This window comes from Tursiops truncatus, chromosome 6 (genome assembly GCF_011762595.2).
Source record: "Tursiops truncatus isolate mTurTru1 chromosome 6, mTurTru1.mat.Y, whole genome shotgun sequence".
NCBI lineage: Eukaryota > Metazoa > Chordata > Mammalia > Artiodactyla > Delphinidae > Tursiops > Tursiops truncatus.
The window spans coordinates 76,833,058-76,852,820 of NC_047039.1; the positions used below are offsets into that span (position 1 = coordinate 76,833,058).

The following is a 19,763-nucleotide window of genomic DNA, read 5'->3' on the forward strand; positions in this document are numbered from 1 at the left end:
GTGTCCTCAAGTCCATTCTCTACGTCTGCGTCTTTATTCCTGTCCTGCCCCTAGGTTCTTCAGAACCTTTTTTTTTTTTTAGATTCCATATATATGTGTTAGCATATGGTATTTGTTTTGCTGTTTCTGACTTACTTCACTCTGTATGACAGTCTCTAGGTCCAACCACCTCACTACAAATAATTCAATTTCATTTCTTTTTATGGCTGAGTAATATTCCATTGTATATATGTGCCACATCTTCTTTTTTTTTTTTTTTTTTTTTTTGCAGTACGCAGGCCTCTCACTGTTGTGGCCTCTCCCGTTGCGGAGCACAGGCTCCGGACGCGCAGGCTCAGTGGCCATGGCTCACGGGCCCAGCTGCTCCATAGCATGTGGGATCTTCCCAGACCAGGGCATGAACCCATGTCCCCTGCATCGGCAGGCAGACTCTCAACCACTGCGCCACTAGGGAAGCCCCACATCTTCTTTATCCTTTCATCTGTTGATGGACACTTAGGTTGCTTCCATGTCCTGCCTATTGTAAATAGAGCTGCAATGAACATTGTGGTACATGTCTCTTTTTGAATTATGGTTTTCTCAGGGTATATGCCCAGTAGTGGGATTGCTGGGTCGTATGGTAGTTCTATTTTTAGTTTTTTGAGGAACCTCCAAACTGTTCTCCATAGTGGCTGTATCAATTTACATTCCTACCAACAGTGCAAGAGGGTTCCCTTTTCTCCACACCTTCTCCAGGATGTATTGTTTGTAGATTTTTTGATGATGGCCATTTTGACTGGAGTGAGGTGATACCTCATTGTAGTTTTGATTTGCATTTCTCTAATGATTAGTGATTTTGAGCATCCTTTCATGTGTTTGTTGGCAATCTATATGTCTTCTCTGGAGAAATGTCTGTTTAGGTCTTCTGCGCATTTTTGGATTGAGTTGTTTCTTTTTTTGATATTGAGCTGCATGAGCTGCTTGTATATTTTGGAGATTAATCCTTTATCAGTTGCTTCATTTGCAAGTATTTTCTCCTATTCTCAGGGTTGTCTTTTTTTCTTGTTTATGGTTTCCTTTGCTGTGCAAAAGCTTTGAAGTTTCATTAGGTCTCATTTGTTTATTTTTGTTTTTATTTCCATTTCTCTAGGAGGTGGGTCAAAAAGGATCTTGCTGTGATTTATGTCATCGAGTGTTCTGCCTATGTTTTCCTCTAAGAGTTTTATAGTGTCTGGCCTTACATTTAGGTCTTTAATCCATTTTGAGTTTATTTTTGTGTATGGTGTTAGGGAGTGTTCTAATTTCATTCTTTTACATGTAGCTATCCAGTTTTCCCAGCACCACTTATTGAAGAGGCTGTCTTTTCTCCATTGTATATTCTTGCCTCCTTTATCAAAGATAAGGTGACCATATGTGTGTGGGTTCATCTCTGGGCTTTCTCTCCTGTTCCGTTGATCTATATTTCTGTTTTTGTGCCAGTACCGTACTGTCTTGATTACTGTAGCTTTGTAGTATAGTCTAAAGTCAGGGAGCCCGATTCCTCCAGCTCCGTTTTTCTTTCTCAAGATTGCATTGGCTATTCGGGGTCTTTTGTGTTTCCATACAAATTGGTGCACACAGTTTTGAAGCCTGCTTTTCTGCTTAACATTTATTTCATGAGCATTTCCTCATCATAAAAATTCATCAGAAGCACCCCTCTTAATGGCTATGTAGTACTTGTAGTATTTGATGTCCCTAACCTAATCATTCTCAGATTGTTCCACATGTAGCCTGTGTCCAGTTTTCCACCATATAAATAATGCTGCAGTGAGCTTGTTTGTACTTTGTCCTTGTGTATCTAAAAATTCCCATGGAAAGTATTCCTAGAAGTAGGATTACTGGCAAAATAGAATCCTGGAACTTCACATTAGTCTTTACTGACTTCAGTCAGCCCAAGGTGTTTCCCGTTGGATCACATAACAAAGTTTTTAGTAACTAAAATAGCAAAAGGACTAGCTGATGTTTGCATATTGCTGGTTTCATGGTATGCAGCTTGGAGACAATATAATATAATGATGTTGGGTCATAATTATGATTTGGAGATATTCCAAGGTGATAATAGCTAACATTTACTGGGTGGTTAATACATGCTAGGCTCTGTTTCGAGTGTTTTACAGGTACTAGCTCATTTAATCTCACCACAAGTCTAAGAAGTAATTAGTATTATTATCCCCATTTTATAGACGGGAAAGCTGAGGCAAGAGAGGGGTCAAACTACAAGGTAAGTGGCTGAGCCAAGATTGAAACCCAAGCATTTTGGCTTGGAATCCATGCCCTTAAAGCACTTGATGACCCTGCCTGGAAGTAACCAGGTGGGGAAGATTCTTCACCCCCGACATGCCACGGCTGCAGTGCAGCGGGAAGGGGGATGGTGAATCCACTGCTCACTGCCGAGTTGCAGCCCTCCTTCCCCCAGCTCTCATTGCCCGCTTCCCTAGCTGTGCACCCGCCTGGGTAAGGACAGGAGAGAAACCAAGCTGCAAAAAGCACCCAGTTCTGTATCTGAAGGGGAAGAGGAAAATATATCAAGGTGGTCTCAGGAAGCTGCTTATTCGGGAAGGGAGGGAAGAAATAAATGAAAAAACACTGCTTCAGGGTCTTGGTTTTTTTGTTTTGTTTTCATTTTTGGTTTTGACAATCATTAGAGCATTAGACTTGCCTAATTAGAAGCAATGTTTCCCTTACGTTTTTCACCAATTTCATTTCAGTGGGTTCCTGGCTCATCTGTTGATGCAGTGCCAGAAGTGAGCTGCAGAACAGGAGTTACTGGGGATGACAGTGACCGTGAGTCCTGAAGGAGGTAACTAATCATTTTTGGTCCTGTCCACTGCTGAGCGCCTTGGTTACAAATGACCTCTAGACAACTGTTCAACGTGGATGGTTCTAAAGGCACCTTGTTGGAGAGAGCACTGCATGGGACTGGAGTTCTGATTAATGGCCATTTTCTTTTGTCCCACCTCCTTGTGTTTCCTTAAAATAATACTGGTGTTACAAAAGACTACACAGGGTGTTTCTGTTTAGGTAAAGTCGACTGGTGCCGGGGTGAAACAAAACATAACACAACCACTGCAGCAAAACACAAACACAGAGCAAATCCATCCTGCTTCGCCTCCCCCTGGCCAGGTTCCACATAAGGAAACCCAGCCAGAGGAGTTCCCTCGGTTCGCACTGGCTCAGGACAGAAATGTATAAAACTTTGAACAGCAGTGACCCAGGGAAGAAATGAATCACAGAACCTTTCAGGGATGTGGCCAGCCTAGAACTCCTCCCACGGGTGTAGGTCTCTGCAGTGGGGGACCTGGAACAGCCAGAAATATACCTTCAGTGTTTGCTCTGCCTGGATCGGGCACATAGAGGCATTCAACCAATGTATGCTTAATTGCAGTGGGTTCCGTTGGAGTAAATGGAATAGTAAAAGGCAGAAGTAGACATGCTTTTTCCTTTTATTTTGAAATAGTCTAAGAGCACTAATAATAATAGTAGTAATAATAATAGTTAACACTGTTTCCTGTGGGCCAGGCCCTGTTCCAAGCAGTCTCTCCTTCCCTCAGGGGCAACCTCTATCCTTATCTATAATACCATAGGTTAGTTGGCAAAAGGAGATGTTTAATAGGGGGGAAATTATCAATGTTCATCAAGAGTCCTCAGTTTCCCTGACTGCCTCTGTGATCTCTAATCGGCCCAGTTGCCTAGAGGCCCTAACAGCTAAAAGGTAGTAAAGTAAGGAGTCAAGTTCACATTACAAGTTGGGCCTCAAAAAATAAAAATGAAATAAAAAAAGGTTCATTATTGAGTTCAGCCTCCTTGAGGTCACATCAGCCTGATCCACTTCTTTGTTGTGGAGATCCAGAAGCACCCTTTCAGATCATGAGGATGGGATGGGAGTGGGGAGGAGGCTGTATCCACCTACCTAAGCAGGTCTGTAAACAAACGACAAGCAAATTAAAGGGGAGTCCATGGTAGAGTTTTATGTACAGCTAAAAACATCCAAAATGCCTTCTAAAACTCAAGAATTATATAAGGTCTACTGTTATGCGTAGAAGCCTCTGAGCCCCCCTTCTAAGAATTCTCCCAGGAGGTTGGGGGTTGGGAGTAGCAGCCATGTTGGTAACATGTGGTTCTTCCCCTTGTTGACTGAGGGGGCTGGAAGCAGACGCCGGACTCAAGGCCAGCCAATTATATCCTGTCTCCCAGGAATTTATCACTGCAATGAAAGGATGCTAGTTAGCGTGGGCTGGTCTCTTAAACCAAGGACATACAACTCAAGAGCTGTGGTACTGCCCCATAGGCAGCAGAAGCACAGAACACCTGACTGCAGGGAGAAGGAAGCAGATGTGCAGGGAGACAGATGAGGGCCCGGAAGTAAGAGACTGGAGAAGAGGACAGGAGGAGAAAAAGAGACAGCACTGGAGCAAAGTAGCTGATTGGCCTCTGCTGGTTTTCTAATTTAGTTCCTATTCAAACCATCCTGAGACCCAGCTGCGCCTCTTCTTCTGGGGCACCATTGGCTACTCTTGAACCTTTATACTATAACCTCTACTGTTTTGATAATGCTAACTTGAGGGGCTTCCGTTACTTGCTGTTCCGGCTACAATGGCTGTGTAACAAAAACCACCCCAAAATTGAGTGGCTTAAAATAAGAACACTTATTTTGCTTAAAAATCTGCACTCTGAGCAAGGCTTAGCATGGACAGCTTGTTTCCACTGCAACTTGGTTTCAGCTGGGGTAGTTTGAAGGCCAGGAGCTGAAATTGTCTAAACCCTTACGTATGCCTGGCCTGGGAAGACTCAAGCAGCTGGGGATTGGAAGAGCTGGAGCTATGTGGAAACCTCTCTGTCCATCTATGGTTTCTTTATCATGGTGGCTTCAAGGTAGATGGATTTTCCCCTGGAGGCTCAGGGCTCCAAAGGTACAGTTCTCAGGGAGAGAGGGCCAGGTGGAAGCCATATCACCTTTTATGACCTAGCTTCCAAAGTCACGCAGTGTTATTTCCACTTCATCCTATTTGTGGAGGAAGTTACAGAGATCCACCCAGCCTCAAAGGGCCACTGCCTCTCAATGAAGGAGTGTTACCATCACATTGTGAGAAGAACATGCGATGTATATTAATGCGGACATCTTTAGAAAATAGAATCAGTCATACTTGTAAAAGAACCTTGATTAACATATAGAATAATCCCCAAAGCTCAAAAAGGTATCAGAGTTCCCATAAGATTATCAGTGTTGTGATGGAAAATATGCCGGTTTCTGCATACAGTGAGAATTCTTTCTTTTTCTTCTGAATTAGTGAACATCGAATTTATCCATAGGTGGTCTCACTGGGTTCTGCCCAGGAAACAGTATTTTAAAGTTGACTTGTCTCCCTGATTCTGGAACCATCTTGTCCTTAATTTTGCCATATAATTAGATGTGGATTAAGTAAAAATCCCTTGTTGTTTGTAGCAGAAAGTTTCTCGGCATCTTATTTTCAAATGTCATTTGCAAGTATATCCTTTCTTGCTTGGTGAATGAGCTTTTTTCTCCAACTGGACTCTGCTCATACTTTTAATAAATAATCAGGTTTTCAGGGTCCAAAATACTCGAGAGCTGTAAAGTAGGCACTGCTGAAAGATGTGTTAACTCCTTCGGGCCTCCAAGGTGCTGTTTCAAATGTTACTGCTTCATATCCGATAATAGAAGCTTGAACCTTATTGATGGCCTTTCTTTGTGTGTGTAGAGGGTGAAGGCTAGGAAAGGAAGAGTCGGTGAGCTGGAACGGGGAGCTGAATTAACTCTTTCAGCAAGGCTTCAAAGAAAAGATTTTAGTCTTTTATAAACTCTAAAAGATACTGAAGTTTCCAGAATAGATCAGTACCTAAGATAGTGTTATTAGATGCAGTAATTACTGGAATGATAAAATCCTTGTTGATGCTAGCTGAAAATAGGTATGTTCTATACTTACTTTATAACAGCATTTCCAGTACTGTCCTAGAATGAAGTTAACTATAAAAATATGCACATCCTGATTACATATAGAAAACTTCAAATTGTCATCTTTTTTATTATTAATAAAGTTTACTCAGGTGTGTACACAATTCTTCAATTTATGGGTTCAGCCTGTTGTTTGATATGTGGAATAGAAAGGTAACACCATTGATGGCAAGTTTTCAAAATTCTACCTATAATAAGTGAATATGCATGAATATAGGGCTAGCCTGAATAATAGGTATATTTTGGATTTTGTACAACTAGTGGTCTGGTAAATATTTAACAACCAGCTTAACCAAGGCTGGGAGTAGGAGGGTCTTGACTTACAGCATTTCCCGATTTCTGTGATGTAAATATTTCCACCATAGCTGATTTCATGCTACCAACATGGCATCACCGAATGCAGAATTGGGAGGAGACATGTTCAGTGGGCTCTTCTGAGCTGTATGAGCCAGTCCCGCACACCACTGGTTACAATTATGGGAAAGCCAGTTGGATGACTCCTGGATAAACCTTGTTATAATACTACGGGGATAATAAGAACTTACTGTATAGCACAGGGAACTCTACTCAATACTCTGTAATGACATATATGGGAAAAGAATCTAAAAAGTGGATATATGTCTGTGTATAACTGATTCACTTTGCTGTACAGCAGAAACTAACACAACATTGTAAATCAACTATACTCCAATAAAAATTAATTTTAAAAAATACTAGGGGGAGGGGCTTCCCTGGTGGCGCAGTGGTTAAGTATCCACCTGCCAATGCAGGGGACACGGGTTCGAGCCCAGGTCCAAGAAGATCCCACATGCTGCGGAGCAACTAAGCCTGTGTGCCACAACTACTGAGCCTGTGCTCTAGAGCCCGTGCGCCACAACTACTGAGCCTGAGCTTTAGAGCCCGCGCGCCCCAACTACTGAAGCCCGTGTGCCTAGAGCCCATGCTCCGCAACAAGAGAAGCCACTGCTATGAGAAGCCCATGCATCACAACGAAGAGTAGCCCCCACTCGCCACAACTAGAGAAAGCCTACGCGTAGCAATGAAGACCCAACACAGTCAAAAATAAAATAAATAAATAAATTTTTAAAAAACTAGGGGGAAAAAAAGACAAATTTTAGGTGGCAAGATCTGCAGCAGAGACATTTAATGCCCATTGACTCTCCATTTACTCTCCCACATTTCTCACTGACCAGTGGACTGGGAACAGAGATGGAAGCATTTAAAAGTTGGTATGCAACCAGCAGCCCTCTCTTCCCTTGCCACTGCACCACTCCAATAAAGGAGGTCACATGTTACCAGTGGTGCAGATACAAGGTGGGAGGACCTGTATCAACATGGTTCCATGAATGTCTGTGTGGAGCTCAACCCCCTTACACCAACACTGGATGTGTACCATGCTTCGGTGAGCGACTGATGCCCAGCAAGCCATCCCATACAGAATGCCTTAAGACAACACTTTATTGTTTTATCTCCCATTTCTGTGTGTTGGTTAGGCTCCACTGGGCATTTCTTCTGCTTTTCTCACTTAGGGTCTCATGTGGTTGTAGTCAAAATGGTGGCTGGGGCTGGAGACCTTGGAAAGCTTGACTGAGGATGGCCTCTTTGCTGAGGTCTGGCACCTAAGTGCTCCTCCACATGGAGTCTCATTCTCCAGCCATCTGCGTGTGGCCTCTCTTTGGCAGTGGGATGGTCAGACTTCTTATGTCATGAGTAACTTCAAATGCAGAGGCTGTCAAGATTTCCTAAGGCTTCTGCTCCATTTTCTTGGTTAAAGTGAGTCATGGGATCAGCGCAGAGACAGACTGGGAGGTGACTAGACAAGGGTGTGACTACCAGGAGGTAAGAGTCATGGGAGCCCTCTTTGGAGACTAGCTACCACATACCACAAGTAAGGATTAAGCCTTTGTTATGTTAAGCCACTTAGATTTCAGGGTTAATTTGTTCCCTTGGCAAAACCTAATCTGACTGGTCCAGAAATTGGTACTGTATTAGTGAAGATAAGGTAGACGGTGCTGCAAAAATAAACCCCTAAATCTTAGCAGCTTAACACATGGGCCTCTGGGCGTCTTATGGCTCTCTAGGACTGTTGCTCTCCAGTGATGACTCAGGGGTCTCGGTTACCAAAGTGATGACTCGGGCCACTTGCATTTTGTTGGTGCACCATCTGGAACATGTGGCTCCCAGCTCACCTGGGCAGGAGGAAAGAGGACAAGGGGAACTCATGGCTCTTAAGTACCTATTGGCCAGAACTAGTCATATGCCTCTTGCCCCAACTATAAAGAGGCTGGAAAATTTGGGGGAGCACATGGATATTTGGTGATTAATAAATATCTCTGTCATAAAGTTATATGGAGCTCTTTGCCTCTTTCATTTTTCCTCCCTTCTCACCTCACCCTCTATAAAAAATTTAAGAAAAAGAGAGAGTTGGGGGCAGGAGAGGGAGATAGGAAGGAAGGAGGAAACAGCAAGGGAGGGAGGGAAAGAAGGAAGCAGGGAGGAAGGGGTGGAAGGAACGAAGAATACCAGAAGGAATTTACAGGATGCAAATACAACCATTAAACTATTAACAAAACTATTAACAATTACTGCTAAACAAAATCTATTAAAAAATAACTAATAGCAAATGCTTTCACTGTGTTTTTCGCCGTTTTTTTTTTTTTTCCTTTTAATCAGCAATGATAAGGAAACTAAACCAGATTAAGTGCTATCTTATTGGAGATACAAAGGCAAACAAGGGGAAAGAAGTGATTGAAGAGCACTTCAGAAAGCTCAGTACATTCAAATCAGCAGGGCCTGATTACTCACATCCAACGGCACTTAAGGAATTGGCAACTGTAATTGCAGGACCACCAGCCTTTATTTTAGAAAAGGAAGGTTGGACAGGAGAAGGTCCTGACAAGTAGAATCTGCAGATGGAGTATCTTTGGTTTTTTTTTTTTAACAGAGAAAAGCACAACTGTAGTAATTATAGACTATTCAGCTTATCTTGGATACCTGGGAAGATACAAGAACAAATCATCAAACAATCAATTTGCAACCATCTAAAAGAGCACAAGGTACTGGGTAGTAATCAACATGATTTTGTGAAGTACAAATTATGCCAGACCAATTGAATTTCACCAAGAGAGGATGATGAGCCTGATGGAAGAGGGGAAAGCAGTACCTACAGTTGGACTTCAGTAAGGTTTTTTCGTTTTCTTTTCTTTTTTTTATTCCATCCCCTGACGTTTTCAGCATCAACTCTCCAAGAGGATGCTACCTAGATCAACAATTGGGTGGGTACGACTCTGGATGAGGCACTCAGAGTGATAAAAACAAACACTCTGCTCCAGGTTTATTAGTAATAGTTATTGTTATTTTAATCAGTTGATGTGGACAAAGAAGATGACAGTGGTAAAGAAGATGTTGAGATACAAATAACATTCTCTACTACAGAGGGGAAGTATGAGAGAAAAGAGGAGATAGAAAAACCAATCTAAGAAATCCAGCAGCTAAATAATATGGGATCCAGGAAAGGAGAACAGAGAAAATGGCAAAAGGGAAATTACTAGAGAAATTATATAAGAAAATTTCCCAGGAAAGGACATACATGTTTACATTAAAAGAGCCCACTGAGGGCTTCCCTGGTGGCGCAGTGGTTGAGAGTCTGCCTGCCGATGCAGGGAACACAGGTTTGTGCCCCGGTTTGGGAAGATCCCACATGCCGCAGAGTGGCTAGTCCCATGAGCCATGGCCTCTGAGCCTGCACGTCCGGAGCCTGTGCTCCGCAATGGGAGAGACCACAACAGTGAGAGACCCACGTACTGAAAAAAAAAAAAAAAACCCACTGAGGGCCAAGTACAGTAGATGGGGAAAATAAGCCACTTGGATACAGCATTGTAAAAATTTAGAACTCTAAGAATAAATAAAATTTCTAAAAGTTTCCAGAGGGAAAAATTAGGCCACCTACAGAGAAATGAAAATTGAGCAGCCAAGTTCTCATTAACATCTCTGGCTGCTAGAATATAATAGAGTGGTCCTTTCAATTCTGGGGGAAATTGAATTTAAAAATAATTTCTATATTCAGCCAACCTATCATTCAAAGAGTAGAATATAGGCATTTCACATAAACCAGCACTTGGAAAGTTTACTTCCCAGACTCCTCTCTTAAGAAGTTACTTGACTATGTATTCCAGCAGAATGAGGATATTATCCAAGAAAGAAGAAGGTGAGGGTCCTAATATTGGAAACGGAAGTAGAGTATAATACAAAGTCTTCCAGTTTAGAGCAGGAGAATGAAGAGCTCCAAAGGTAAGGACTCTTGGGCAGAGGAGAACTCCCTGCAGTTCATGGTGTGATTGAGGGAACAAAAAGTAAAAACAAACAAAAAACAGAAAAGACTTGAGTGTTATGATAAAGTCTATATTTAGACAATAAAAAAGACAGGCAATTAAGAATTCCAGAAAAAACAAAAAGCTAACTGAGAATGTCATGGTCCAATTTTGAAGAAGAATATGTATGATTTTCAATAATATATAGACTGTTAGAGAAAAACTAGTACATGGTGTTAAAACATTATCCTTTGAGTAGGTGAGGAGTTACGACAGTGCCCTCATAGAAAAGGAAACGGCAATCCCAGCACGCTCCTTAGCTTGGCAGTGCACAATGTTGTTGTAGTCTTAATAATGTAAGTACTTTGGCTGTAAACTCTTGCAGTCAATGGACAGAGTAAGGAAGATCTCGGCTATGTTGCAAAAAAAAGAGGCAAACATTAATCTTCATGATATGAAAGTATAGCTGACCGAAGGTGGGAAGTGCGAAATGAAGGAAATATGAAGAGAAGAATAGTATCACTGACACCTTCAGCTTCTATAATGAGAAGTCAAGATACTCAGGTTTTCAGAATGAGAAATTGAGGCATAACATAATATTTAAAGTTACAAGGGTAACCACAACAAAACTTTAAAATAATGATATAACTACCCCAAACTGGGAGGAGTTGGGAGGAAGAAGAAGATAACATAAATGAGTTAAATGCTTATCTTTTGTAACTGGAGGCCACCCATAACCAAGAAATTGAAAAGAGGAATCATATATTCAAAGAATGTATAATTCATGAGTGATTTTTCATAGGCATACATTGAAGGTCATGGGCGCAATCTCAGAGCACAGGTATCAATCGTCTCTATAGCTTAAGGACACATTATAGTGCTGATGATCTTGCAGCCTGGCATTTTTTCCCATTCAGTTATCCATGCCCAGTTAGAAGATTATACTTGCAAACTTAAAGCCCTATCTGCTTTAATGCTTTTTAAGTTTTTCTCAGAATTATCTCTAATATTTCACAGAGTACTGTCTCCAAAATTAATAGCATGGTATATGGCCACGTGGCCTCTTTATGGTATTTTATGGTATCTAATTTCTGTTCCCCAAGAATATATTCTCAGAATTAGGGTTTTGCATCCACTGGATGAAAGCTTAGATGACCTTGTTATAGGAGAAAAACTATTTTAACGTTATAACTCTAAAAATTAAAATAATACAAAAGTCACTTGAATCACTTCTAGACGTTCCTGTGCATTTAAATAACAGCATGGTTAACAAACTCCTGTTAAATGATGGCAGATGCAAGTAGAACTCTGCTGTAACTTCATAACTGAGGTCCAAAAAATTCAGTTGTGTAATGTGTGGGACCCACTTAGTGCAGAGTTCATGAAATGACCAATGTGAACTGGCTCCAGGAGGACAGGAGCCAGTCAGCAAACTCGGCATATCCAAATTTCCATTATCAAAGAGTGTGTAATTACAGGCTCCACCGTACTTCTGATTACTGACTAGAGTGGCATGCCACATGGCCACACATGTAAACTCAGTTGCCATACACACTGCCTACTAGCTTTAAATTATGCAATTCTTGATTACTCTTGGCAAGAGTTAAACTATTTCAAATTTCACATGAAATTGGTACTTACCTAATAGGCCAATTACACTATTTCAAATATTCATTATTCTAATTTATCTACAACATGAGTATATTGTAAAAGAGGGGTATTTACTTTTTTAAATTAGGGAAAGTCAGGGGGGTGTTTGCAACCAGAAGAGCTAAAAGCAAAAATCTTTAAAACTGTTCACAAGAGGTGGAATTAGGGTTGGGGATGGATCATCATAAGCTTCTCTGTATCATTTCATGTATACTGTTTAACTTACTGTAAGGTGTATTTACTACTCTAACACAGTAAGTATTATAGTAATTAGATTCATAAAAACAGTAACGGTTGCCACTCTTAATATTTCTCAGTGACTGGTCCCTGCAATACTTGTTAAAAATGCAGAATCCCTGGTTCCAAACACAGTCCCAGTGAATATGACCCCCTCTACTGGGGCCCAGGAATATGCATTGGAACCAGTGGTTTAGACCCAGATCTTACTAAAGGCTCACTTGTATGTCTTCTTCAAGCATATTTCAGGATTGAACTTCTTGTGAAACCATCACATGCTGCATTGCCTTCTGTGGTGTTTACCATATCCCAGCATCCTTCCTTGCATTTCTGTACCACTAAAATGAAACCAAAATGACCTCACTGTCTCTCTCTTTTGGTGTATGATATTATCTAGGGGAACAGCATTTCTTTTCAAGATCCTTTAAGCTGTGCAACCTCTTGAACATGGAACAGCTAAGAAAATCTCAGTTTTAAAATTCATGACAATGACTGGTTTCTTAATTATGTAAGCAGAAAGATTTTGAGACTGTCTTTGTATCTTATTTTGGTGCTAATCATTTTTTCTCATTCCCATGACTGCAGGAATATTGATCTCAGCGTTACTTTGACCATTAATGAATTATGATGGCAATAAGCAGAGACGCACACCTCCAGCCTCCTGGGAGCTTAAGCTTCTGCTACAGCATTTGCATTTGTAAGTCAGCACCTGTGTGATCCATATTCTATCTGTTATTCTCCTTTAATTACATATTGGTGGTGGTCCATCTTAGCCTGAGAGCAACCAACTGGAGACTCAAAGAAATTATTAAAGCATTAACTTTAAATTAGAAGGCCAAAAGGAAACATATTGGGTTTGTTCCTACCCATTCCAGTATGATGTTTCAGGAACAGTTATTCCCTTTCATGTCAAGGAAACTTGGGTCTAAAAAGTTAGTACAGAACTTTTATTTTCAGAGAAGTTTTCACCTTAAATATTTCCTGTGTCACCAGTATTTCTGTTAGCATCAGCTTTACCTCATCTGTCAAATACCATTTTGTTTGGTAAGTGATACATTTTAAATCCTGTACTTCCTACTTGGTCCTGATCAGTCACTCAAGTTGGGGTTTAGGGGATTGTAGATGGTCAAGTCAGTCCCTGAAAACTTTTCCTTTTAGCATTTTGGCAACTTTTTATTTTGACATAATTTCAAATATCTATAAAAGTTTCAAGAATTGTACAAGAAATCCCCTTTACTGAGATTCATATTTATATCTTGCCCCATTTACTACCTCTCTTTCTATGAATCTGTCTATATTGCACACTCTCTTGTTTCCCGACCCATTTGAGAGTAAGTTGAAGACGATGTACCCATTTACCCTGAAATATTTTGGTATTTTCCTAAGAATAACATCCTTTTTAATAACCATGGTTTTATCAAAATCAGGTATTTTAATGATATAAACCACAGTCCAAATTTAAATTCAGATTTTCTCAATTGTCCCAATGATGTCCCAATAATTAGTTGTAAGCTGATTTTTTCCCCAGACCAGGATGTAATCCAGGATTGTGCATTGTACTGAGTTGTAACATCTGCTTTGTTTCCTTTAATCTGGAAAAGTTTCTGAGCCTTTGTCTTAACTTGACATTTTTTAAAGAGGGAAGATCAATACTCCATTTTTTTTGGCTTTGTCTTTCTTTTTGTGGGGGGTGGGGAGAAGACTCTTCATTCTGGGTTTGACTAGGATGTCCTCATGTTTAGACTTGGGTTATGTATTTTTGGTGGAAATACCATTGAGGTGAGGTCCTGTCCTTGTCAGTGTACCATATCGGGGGTACCCAGTGTCCATTTGTGATGTTAACTTTGATCACTTGATTCAGGTGCTTACTCCACTGTAAAGTTACAGCTTTTCTCTTTGTAAATTACAAGTGTTTTGTGGGGAAATATTTTGAGACTGTGTCAATATCCTGTTTATAAAATTTTTTCTGACTACTTTGCACTGATTGATGATGTTCTAACTCCATCATTCCTTCTAGATTTATTAGTTGGCATTTTGCTGTAAGGAAGAGCTTTCCTTCTCTGCATTTACTTTTTTTGCTTATTTAAGTCTGAACTCATGGATTCTTAGGTTATTCAGTGGGTTATAATCTATTTCTGTCCTTTTTAATTTTGATGCTTAAATTTTCTCAAATTTGGCCAATGACAGCCCCTTCAATCTGTTTGTCTTTTTGACATGTTTCCATGATGCTTTGAAGCACTACCTTAGTTTCTGTAGCAACTGGCTCATCTTGTATTCCCTCTGCCCCCTCCCTGGAATTAACCATTTCTCCAATGAGCCCCCAGGTGAATTTTGGTAAGAAAATCAAATTTATCTTTTGTACCTGCCCCTCCCTTTTTCTCTTACCTTTCAGTAACCTGTCCCATGAGTCCCTACTGTAACTGTGATTTTCAGTATCTCTAGTTAGAGAGGAAATTCTGATAAATTCATTCACCTTAAAATTGTTTAGGAATCATTGCATTACCCTTCTTAGAAATGTTTGCATTTTAAAAAAGGAAACCAGTTAGAAAGCAATGCTCAATTAAACAACAGTATTAATCACAGAATGTTACTGGTGAAAGAGACTTTAGATCACAGGGTCACAGACTCAGCCCCGCTCAGCCCCCTAAGAGTTAGCGTGAATGTGTGTGCAAAAAGCCCAGTGACGTCAGCAACAGAGTGGTACAGACTGGGCTAAACTGGAGGGTGCAAGCCCACCTAATGATATTTAAATTAAAATAAATAAATAAACACTGGGCAGACCAAGCAAAATTTGTTTATTATCCTTATTTAGCAGAGGACGGTCTATTAATGACTTTTGTGTTAAAGTAAAGCTAAACTAATGGTTTTAACACTGTGCTTCGGGGGGCCACCAAGATGCTTTATAGAACTTTCCTGGGGGTTCTGGAAATGCTGTGGACAGATCCACTCTCTACCTCCCAATCCTCTTCAGCCAGAGTCGCTTCCTTATTATCTGTTTGATGTGACAGGCACTGTGCGAGCCTCTGTTTGAAGGAAGGGATCTGTGGATTTTAAAACAAGTTCAACAATCACTGATGTAGTCCAGCCACCTAACCTTGCAGATTCTTGCAGATAAGCAGACTGAGGCCATCCGGGGATAACCAGTATTGCCGTGATTGTTACTGGCAGAGTTAAGCCTAAAACCCAGGTCTTCTGATGCTTGGTCCAAACTTTCTTCCTTACATAAAGTTGCTTCATCTAATGGTGGAAAATCAGGTGCTAGTGGCGAAGGTTATCCTAATGTTGTATCATGTACACAATAGGCCGTCTCTAAGTAAAGATGTCCCTGGTTGATACACAGCCTTTCATGCTCTGAAGACAAATACCCGTCCTGATTCTAGAGCTCTATAAATTGAGCATATAAGTGAATATTTAGGTAGAAAAATCAGGTCATCAAACACTTTAGTCACTGATTGGCATGTTAAAATGATACTTTCATCCATAAGGAGGTATGATTTCTAATAAATACATCAGATAATTTTTTCAAGTATATTCTTAAAACTCCTGGAAGATTTTTACTAATTGATAGAATATCGAAGACTATTTCCTGTCCCATTCTTAAGAAATCATCTTTTACTATGATAGTTTTTCATTTCTTCAGTTAAAATATATATGCTTAAAAGAAAAATGGTAAGATCTAGTATAAATCACTACATAGACATCATAAATCATTTTAAAGAGGACTGTTTTAGTCAATGTAGAGTTCTACTCAAACCTGTAGTTCTATTACAGTATAATATTTAACAGCTGGCAAACTCTTGCCTAAGTACTTTACTTTTTAAATTTTTAACCTTTATCTCTGCAAAACTTAAAACTGGAGTAATTTTCTGAATGCTCTCACAAGCCAGTTCAAAATTCCTGCATCTCTTTCATTTTTCAAATGAAACAGAGCTTTATCTTCAATTGTCTAGTTTATTTTTCTTGGTAGAAATAATATTTCTCTAAGGTTTTAAGAGGAAAAAATAGTATTAAAATATAAGTTGAATGTTAACACTTCTGATTGTTTCTAACATCCTGATATGATTAAAAGAAGACAGAGAGGCCAGGAAAGTCCTTGCAAACTAGATTTAAAATATTGCTCATTTAAAAATCTAAGATCAAATGTAGTTCTGTTCAAGTATAATTCACTACTGGTAAATGCTAAATTGTTTTTGAAGCAAGCATTACTTCAACTTTTGTGGATTATTTTCTTAAATTGTAGACTTTACCATTCATTCCTTTCACTTTTTATTGTCATTATTCCCCTTTTGCTCATTTTGCAACAGGGGAGTTTTTGGTTTTATTTTTTTTTAAGGAAATACTAAACGTAATGAATGAAACACATGTTATTACTGAGCCTAAAATGAATTGCATTAGCATTAGTATCTTTTATCTAATAAATTATAGTGCATATATATGCTTACCTTTTAAAAAATTTTAACTTGTGGATACTTATATTCTAATTAGTGTTCTTTTTTTTTTCTATCAACTAATTTATCACTGGATTTGTCACTTTACTAAGCCAGTTTATTATTGAACATGTGAGTTTTCCTCTCTTTTTATTAATTTCATCATCATAAGACTATATGCATAATTATTCTGTTTCATCAAGAAACAGTTTTAAATGCTCACAGTGTTCATGGATGTATCCAGTTGTTTGTTATTCTTTCTTTCCTTTCTCTTCCTTTTTCTACCTTGAAGTTACCTTTTAGCCATAAGAGGCAGGTCACAGGCAGTAGACTTTGTCTGTAAAATATAATGTCTACTTCACGGGGCTATTGGGAGAACTAAAAACAATAATGGAAGCTCCTAGCACAGTGCGTGACATCAGTATTTACTTTTACTTTTTGGTCCTTTAAGGAGTTGTACTTCCACAAGTTTGACAAGTTCTCAAAACTGCTGTTCTGGGCAAAATTTCACTTTCAGTAAAATGAAAGCCTGTGAGTAACTAAGTATGGCTCTTTGTCGGGGTTACATTTAAATGTAATAGGTAGATTTAGAATTTTGCCAAAGATGGGAGTGAGACAGCTTAGTGTGAAGGGAGGAGCCTTGGTCATGGGACAGCTACTACCCCCTCAGTCACTGACCTGCCAGGTGACCTTATCCACTTTGCTTTTGGGCTTCAGTTTCTTCAGCTGTGTTAGGATGTGGACGGTCTCCAGGGTGCTTTTGGTTCTAAAACCTGATGATTCTACAAATGCAGCACTTTTAAAAAGTGGATTTATCCTTGTGGTGAAAAAATTCCTGGAAGATATATACCATCACATTCATGCTGGGGGTGCCCGGGTGATGGCAGGAGGGATGGCCTTCTTTCTTCCCCACCTCTCTCCCTCTTTTCTTCCCTCCCCATCTCCTTCCCTTCTTTCCTTCCTTCCCTGACTTGTTTCTTCTTTCAGCAATTATTTATAGCACCTTCCATGAGCCAGGCAAGAGTGAGCAAGAATGTTTCAGTCCAGCATTCATAAAGCTAATAGTCTTTTTATCTATTTCTTTTCTTTTTCCCCTAAAAAATGTCAAGCATATAGAGAACCAGAAGGAACAGTAACTTGAACATCTATATCTCCTAGATTTACCAACTGTTAACAACTTTTATTCTGTGTGTGTGTGTGTGTGTGTGTGTATACACCCATATGTATATATATACACACCCATATGTATATATATATGTGTACACACACACACACACACACACACACGTTTTTCTGAACCATTTTAAAGTGCAGACACCATGCTTCGCCTCTAAGTAACTGAACATACATCTCCAAGAATCAGTACTCTCTCACAAGTAACCATAATACCATTATCACACCTAACTTAGGTGACCCACCCCCAAATTAGCACCAATCCTATAGAATTATATAATGTCTATTCCATATTCAGATTTCTTTAATTATCCCAAGAATGTCTTTTATTGCCCTCTTCATCAAATCCTGGTTCACCAATCAAGGTTCACATGTTAATTTGGTTTTTATTCCTCTGTCTCTTTTAATATAGAACTGTTCCCCCACTTTTTCTTTGTAATGACATTCACTTTTTGAAAAGTGCAGGCTCATTGTCTTACAGAACATACAAAATTCTAGATCTGTCTGATTGTTTCCTTATGGTGTCACGTAACTTATTTCTGTATTCTGTGTATTTGTTGTAATCTGGAAGTCTAGATGTTTGATTAGATTCATGTTAAAAGTTCTTGGCAAAAATATTTTATAGGTGAAGTTGTGCTACAAAGTTATATATATTTGAAGTTTTCTACAAAGATCATCTATTACTAATGATGAAGAAATAGAAATAAATTTAAATTTATATAATACATTGAATATAGTGGAAAAAGCATGAGTTTGCTAGCAGAGGCCTGGATTTGAGTACAGATTCTATTCTCTCTAGCACCTTGACCAGATTAATTAGCCTAGTAGTTTAGCTCTCCACAAAAGACCAGAGAAGACAGAATCACTCCAGGAACCTTCTTGAAATATGCATGCTTGTCCCTCCACTCCACTCCCTGGTATTTTTTTTAAAAGGGAGACTTTTTTATACCACCCCTCATCCCCAGGCCACCCTTCTCACCCCCACCCCAGGCTTAAATGCCACCAATTCTGTGTGCCAGGTGTCCTTATCTGAGAAATTTGGAAAATCTCTACCTTGAAGCGTTATTGTAAGTGTTGGAGATTAATAATAACGTGTAAAGTACATAGCACAGAGTCTGCCGCATTATTATATGCTCAGTTCACCACCACTGTTATTGTTATTACATCAGTAATTTGCAAAGAAGGGAGAGAGAATTTGAAAAGGGACAGGAAGTGGTATAGTATAGAATATTCAGTTTCTAAGTGGTTACTTCAAAAACCTTCCAAGAATGTTTGTGCTCATGCAGTGACATCAATAAAAGTTCAGCTGAGACAGTGCTATGACACAGTAATCATTAACATTTATGCAGCCCTTTACAGTTTACAAAGCACATCCACATTCATTGTTATGTTTGATATATGCCCTCTTTCGCGAAGATCAGCTGTGCTTAATGCTTCGCCCAAGGACACAGCGTAATCAGTGGGGGAGCTCAAATTAGGTGTTCTGATTGTAGAACAGACTTCTTTTGCTGAAAATGTGCAGCCTGGAACAGACACCAAATGTCTCTTTTCTAAATTCCTGACCAAGGGACTCTTTCCTTATGGTGTCGGTTACTGAAATGCTTAGTTTAAAACTCTTTGAGTCTATTTCACACTTACAGCTCCTCATCTGTCGTATTTTCTCTGCGTTGGGTGACATTTCCTGTACTGTCGTGCGTTGTCACTCAGCCAGAAGGCTTTAGTTATTTCTTGCTCTTTGCTGTAACAGAGAGAAATACTGTTTAATGAATCTGAATTAACGCCATCAGGTGCATATTAAAAATGCATTCGAACCTTTCAGCTGGACTAATTTCCTTCCTAACATTGTGTAGCACTGGGCAAATTAAAGCCTCATCCAAAGATTGGCCCTTGTTTTCTGAAGCAGTTAGAACTGGTGTTTCTTAGTGTTGACCTTGATATTTTTTACCTGGTCATGTATAGCTCTTTTTTGGATAAGAA

The 19,763-nt window shown here is 39.6% G+C and overlaps 1 protein-coding gene across 1 annotated transcript in view; it reads left to right on the top strand.

Moving 5' to 3' along the window:
- Window positions 1–19,763, top strand: part of LOC101315521 (spermatogenesis-associated protein 31D4) — a 207,807-nt gene that overhangs the window by 27,011 nt on the left and 161,033 nt on the right. Inside the window, exons 2-3 of the mRNA XM_033858207.2 lie at window positions 2,727–2,818; window positions 12,772–12,883. The gene's annotated coding sequence lies outside the window, so the exon portion shown is untranslated. The remainder of the gene's footprint in view (window positions 1–2,726; window positions 2,819–12,771; window positions 12,884–19,763) is intronic.